Source organism: Aphelocoma coerulescens, chromosome 18, assembly GCF_041296385.1.
Source record: "Aphelocoma coerulescens isolate FSJ_1873_10779 chromosome 18, UR_Acoe_1.0, whole genome shotgun sequence".
Lineage (NCBI taxonomy): Eukaryota > Metazoa > Chordata > Aves > Passeriformes > Corvidae > Aphelocoma > Aphelocoma coerulescens.
This window is the reverse complement of record NC_091031.1, coordinates 8242162-8248319: the sequence shown is the minus strand read 5'-3', so window position 1 is coordinate 8248319 and position 6158 is coordinate 8242162.

Sequence of the window (6158 nt, the reverse complement as noted above, 5' to 3'; positions counted from 1 at the left end):
TGGAGCACTTCTCCCATGAGGAAAGGCTGAGAGCAATGGGATTGTTCAGCCTGGAGAAGAGAAGCTTCCAGGATGATCTAATTGTAGCCTTCTGCTATCTGCAGAACCTACAAGAAAGATGGAGAGAGACAAGGGCCTGGCTGACAGAACAAGGGAGAATGGCTTCAAACTGACAGGAAGTAGGTTTAGCTTGGATATTAGGATGAAATTCTTCCCTGGCATGGGTTGCCCAGAGAAGCTGTGGCTGCCCCCTTCCTGGCAGTGTCCAAGGCCAGGTTGGACAGGGCTTGAAGCAACCTGGGACAGTGGGAGGTGTCCCTGCCCATGGCAGGGGTGGAACAAGATGAGCTTTAAGGTCCCATCCACTGCAACCCATTCTGTGATTCCATGATTCTAAATAAGCCCCACAGTGCAGAGGGGCTCTGTAGAAGGGCTGCAGTCCAAGCAGAGGGGTTTGGGGCAGAGCTGCCTCAAGGAGCTTGGCTGTGAGCAAGGACTGGGAAAGTGGGAAAACTTATATATTTTGTCAGTGAGCTCTGTTGAAACCTGTAACTGTAGGTAAATAAGCTGGAACAGAGTGTGGGACAGCAGCCCTGAGGCTTTTGAAATATTTATAGCAATATATTGTAAAATGAAACACCTCAAAGAGTAAATGGCTTTGTGGCAGCAGACAGGCAGCTCACTCATTTCCACATAAACCTCTGTCCTCCCCTTCCCAGACACTGCTGGAAACATCCTTCTTTTTTAGTGTCACCTATAAAGCCTTTTCTTTTTCTCCTTTCCAGTTGCCCTTCAGCAGCTCTCCCCATGCCCAGCTCACCTCCCCTGCTCTTTGCACAATTAACAAATGAGCCCCTCCTCTCCTTGTGGATGATCCGGGTGTGTCCGTGCTCGGCATTTAACAAGCCCCAATTCCAGAAAATGCTGTGAGCTAATGGTGGCTGAAAACTGTGTACAGCCACTGTAGAAATGCTTTTATAACTGATCTCTCTTGCTTTTCAGCCTGGACAGGCAATTTGGGGTGCTTCAAGATAACCTCACTGTTCTTCCTCATTTGCAGGTACTGCTGGTACCTCCTGCAGTCCCTCTGTGGCCTTTGCAATCAGGACTTGATTTATTTTTGTTCCTCTTGATTTATCTACACATCTTCCTCTTCATGACAGTTGCAAAGGAGGACGACACACTGATATTTAATTACTGCTGGGGAGCCCACAGGTTGGATGGCCTGCACTGCACCTTTGCCAATGTTCCTGCTCCTTTCCTCCAGTCTGCTGCAAAAGCAAATTAACCCCTGCTTTTCCTTTTGTGGCAGTTGGAAAGCAAGTCATGGAGCAGGGCTGTGTCCCTCCTGCAGTGCCAGGCATGGCACTGAGCAGCTGCATGTTTAAGACTGGTTTGGGGTTGAATGAACAGGCTTGCAGCACATTTTTTCTTTCAAGGCGCATAAAGACTCCTCTGTGGGGCTGCACCTCCTCTGGTTCTGGAGAAGTGTGGATCAAGGCAGGTAGAGCTGGTTGGGAATGTGTTCAGAGGGAAATAATCATTGCCTGTCCCTTCTGGTCTGAGGCCTGGTGGCTCCCACCTGTGTGTGATGCTGGTGGCCGTGTGTGTCCTGTCCTTCAGCAGAGGGGCCTGGAACTGGGGGCTGCCACCGGAACAAATCCGTGCAGCCTGCCCGGAGCAGGAGGAGGGGCAGGGCAGCAGCAGCAGCCATGTGCTGCTGTGTCCCAGCTGTGCTGACAGGGAAAGGCAGACTGGGGCTGCAGGAGAATTCTGGAATTGCTTTTCTGCTGCAGCACTGCCTTGTTTAGACCCAAGGCTGTGTCATTTCTCAGCTGTTCCACTGCAGCTGGGGCTGGAATGGCTGCCAGTACCTAGGAGCTTTTGGAATATCAGCTTGTATCAGTGTACTGTCAAGGGCAAGACCAGTTGTACTGGTTTAAGACTTTGAAGACCCTCAACAATCACTGAGAGCCTGCCCTAGCTCAGGGATTAGATTGTAAAATGAATTGAGATGTTGGAAGAGCTGTGTGGGTGAGAGCAGAGGCCTCGCAAGCAGAGGGAGTAGTGACAGGAGCTTAGGGAGAAGGTCTAGAAACAAACACTCCCAGGAGAGCTCTTGGGCTGGACCATTCCTTTCGGTGGAAGCAAGGCACAGCCATCTCCACCCCTGGGCTGAACTCTGCCACTCATGGATTGAACCCAAAGCTCCCCGAGCCAGAGCACAGCCAGGTGTGAGAAGGCAAATGAGAAGCCAGGCAGGTAGGGGAGTGACCTCCAAGCCTGAAGAACAACGAGTACAGGGGCATTTCTTGGGATAGCTTCTCATTTCTGGCATCAAGATGGAGAGGGCTGTGTTCTTGGCAAGGAAAAAGTGACTGGGAGCGTGACTGGGGCTTGCAGCAATAATCTGAGTTTGGACCAGTTATAAGACTGGTTTGTGCTCAAACTATTTATGTGAGGGAAAATGGGTTCTGGGAGGATCTGGGAACATAAAATCCTGTCTTTTGCCCTTGGAAAGCAGCACGTATCTGCTCACCTCACTGCACAGGCTTGTGGAGCCACGCTTGGGTTATGGCTGGGATGCAGAGGCCGGTGTTGGAGCTCAGTGACTCTCCTTGCTTTGGGTGGGAGGGAAGCAGAGGACCTCAGAACAGCACCTGCCTGTAGCCAGAGACTGAACACGCGGTGTGTTAGACCAGATCTTTTTTGTGCCTCCAGAAGGCTCTCCCGACTGTCCCACACCCCGTTCCTGCATCCTGGGAGCGCTGCCACCCGCAGCAGGAGCCAGCCCGGCTCTGTCCCTCCCGCAGGCAGATTTGCAGCGCAGCATTTTCCGTGCCGGGGCTGCTTCCCGGAGCAGTTGTCACCGCGGCTCTCCTGAATCCCCCTTTGTTGGCAAAGCTCTTCAGCTGCTGCCGCCCTTGGCTCCCCCGCTGCGGCCCGGAGCTGGCGGCCGTGTGAAAGCGGCTTCTGTGCGGGGCCGGGGCTCTGGGCACCGTCCCCAGACAGCCCCTGACCGCCCGAGGCTCCTGGGGACCATCCCCTGCCCGCCCGGGGCTCTCGGAGAGCGGTTCCCTGCCATCCTCAGCCCGGATGGGGCTCTCGGGGACCGTCCTCAGCCATCCCCTGCCCGCCCAGGGCTCTCGGGGACCGTCCCCAGCCATCGCCTGCACGAACGGGGCTCTCGGGGACCGTCCCCTGCTCTGCCGGGGCTCTCGGGGAGCCATCCCCCTGCCCAGACTGGGATCTGAGGAAGCGCTTCCCAGCCATCCCCTGCCCTCCCGGGGCTCTCGGGGACCGTCCCCAGCCATCCCCTGCCCGCCCGGGGCTCTCGGGGACCGTCCCCAGCCATCCCGGCCCTCCCGGGGCTCTCGGGGACCGTCCCCAGCCATCCCCTGCCCTCCCGGGGCTCTCGGGGACCGTCCCCAGCCATCCCGGCCCGCCGGGCGCTGCAGGGCGGTTCTTCTCCCAAGAGAGGGCAGCGCGCTCCAGCCGCTGCTGCTGCTGCTGTCCCGCTCCGGGCTCAGCCCGAGCCTGGGCTGGGGCTGGGGCGGGGGTACCGTGCCCAGGTGAAACCCTCCCCGAGCCCCCCCTGCCAGCACACTCCGTGCTCGTCTCTCCCGGGGCTGGAGGGCAGGCCCAGGGCAGAGATCCCTGGCAGGGAGCCTGCCTGGCTGACCTGGTGAGTGAATCCATCCCCTCCTGTCCTGCAGCGTGTATGACAAAGCCGGAGGCATGAATCGTGCCTTGTAAATTGACAGGGGAACCCCAGAGATGCCTCCGTGCTTCCCAGCGGGAGCTTTGGCCGGGGACCAGGCCGAGTTTACTCCATCAGTTCCCTCTGAGAGCCATGGAGGGGACAAGTCAGCATCACACGGGACCTGCTGGGCCCAAATTCTGCTTGGGGGATCATCCCCATCAGATCACATTCTGCAGGAGAAGCTCTCACCCGAAACCCGGGCATGGGGAGCTGAGCTCTGTTGCTGATCCTGTCACCTCGCTACTGCATGAGTTTGGCTCAGTTAGAGCAGCTCTTCTGGGAGATGTGTCCTTGCTGTTCCTGGCTGTTGCTCTCAAGACCAGGAGTGTTGTTTTTCACAGACATCCAAACCCTGCAACTCCTGTGAGTGCCACAGGTTCCAGCAACCTGAGAGGGAATCGCTGCAGGTCCAGAGCCAGGAGCTGCTAATGAGCACCTCTGAGGCTCCTGTTGATTCCCTTGTCAGGGATTCCAACCTCAGGAGAAGCTGTCAGGACCAGCTTCTCTTATTTTAAGGCAGTGATAAATCCTGCTCGGGAGGGTGCTGGCTGAAGTGCTCGATCTCTGTGCTGGGTTAATGCAAGCCACATGCTGCTGCATTCCTGAGCGGGCAAACACCCTCCAACACACTTCCAACCCAGAGCCGTGGAAAATTTACACTGGCAGGGAGAAAGAGCAGGAGGTGTCCTGGGTGTTGGCAGTAATCAAGGGCACTGTGACAGCTGGAAATGTGTGTGACACCAGAACACCCCATGTCACCCTATTAGCAGCTCACAGTGGCCAGTTTCCGTCAGTCTCACCCAGAACTGCTCTTGGTGCCCAGAACTGACAGTCCACTGAGCACAGGAGCAAGGACCCAGTCCCTGGAGCTCCCCCACCCTGGTTCTGTGTCTGGCCGTGAGCAATTTCCAGGGCTCAGGGGAAGCCTCCGAAAGCAAGTGATGCACTGGACGTGGGGTGATGCCTTCATGGCTACTGGGATTTGGGCAAGTAGGGGGGAGAAGGGACCAAACACACATGGAAAAAGCTGCTGAACCAAACAGCGCTGTAATGCTGCCAGCCTCCGGGTGATTTGGCTGAGCTCTAGAGCAGCTCTGAGATCGGGACCCAGGAAATGCAAAGCTCTGCGGGAGAAGGGGAGATAAGTACCGTGGTTGGTTGTTGCTAAGAATACAATTATCCATACGCTAACGATTGCCTGCCTGATAGGATTACCAATAAAGACAAACGCGGTGAGGATCATGGCTTCACTTCCTTCCTCCTACCCGGAGATTTAATCCCATCTTTGTTTGAGTTTTGTCTTTGGTCAATCAATAAAAAAACTCTGCTCCTGGTGGTATCTCTGGAGCCTTTTCCCTGGAAGAAACTGGGGTGAATTCCCATGTCTGCTCCCCTCGCATGCATCCAGCTCCGTGCTGGTCTCACCCTGGCAGCAATAGCTTAGGCCTTCTAATTTCAGCCTGCTTTGTAAAAGGTTGGCTAATCCTCCCAGCAGTCTCGAGAGGCAGGAAATCCTCAGTGGCAGAGTCTTGGAGGGACCTGACAACTCCTTGGCCACTCTCCTTGCCAGCTTGTGATGGCTTTTGGGCACATCTCCTGTTTTTCAGACCTCCCAGCAGCAAGATGCTCGGGAGGGAGGCTCTGGCAGCCCAGCTGCTCTGGGCACCAACTTTACCTGGTGGGTACAACAGCAGTTCATGGCACAAATGAGCCACTGATATCGCCTGCAGCTTCTGGGGAAGGTGGAGTGATGCTCTGGAGCTTGGCATGGATGTGCTGCCAGATGCTGCTCACCCAGGGGAGTCAGGACAGCCTTCCTGGCCCTGCCAGCCCCTCTGCTACCCAGCCAAGGGCTAACAAGGTGCAAATGCTCATTAAACACTGCCCGGAGGCCAGCTGACACCCCAGTGTGCCAGAGCTCACCAAGCCCTGGGTGCCTGCCCGCCCGCAGGTAGCATCCCGGGAGACAGACACCTTCCCATCATTACGAATGGGACCCGTTAACGAGTGACAGGACAAGAGGAAATGTCCTCAAGTTGCGCCAGAGGAGGTTTAGATTGGGTATTAGGAACAATTTCTTCACTGAATGGGGTAATGATCTTAGAAGTCTTTTCCAATGTAAATAATTCTAGGATTTGACGATGAGAGCGACTGCCGAGCAGTTTGGGAATGATTTTGTGGGTATAAGGCAGTGTCTGATGAAAGATCCCCTTGTCCCAAGCTGGACTCTCGCATCAGGCAGAGCCGGGTTGCTCGCAGCCCAAGCGTTCCTCTCCCGGTCGCCCCTTCCCAAATCCCACCCCTGGGTGCGGGTGGATGCGGGCGCGCATCCCCGGCGGGCAGGGAGCGGGGCCTGGCTCTGGCTGCCGGTTGGGAGCGGGAGATGGGTGCCGGG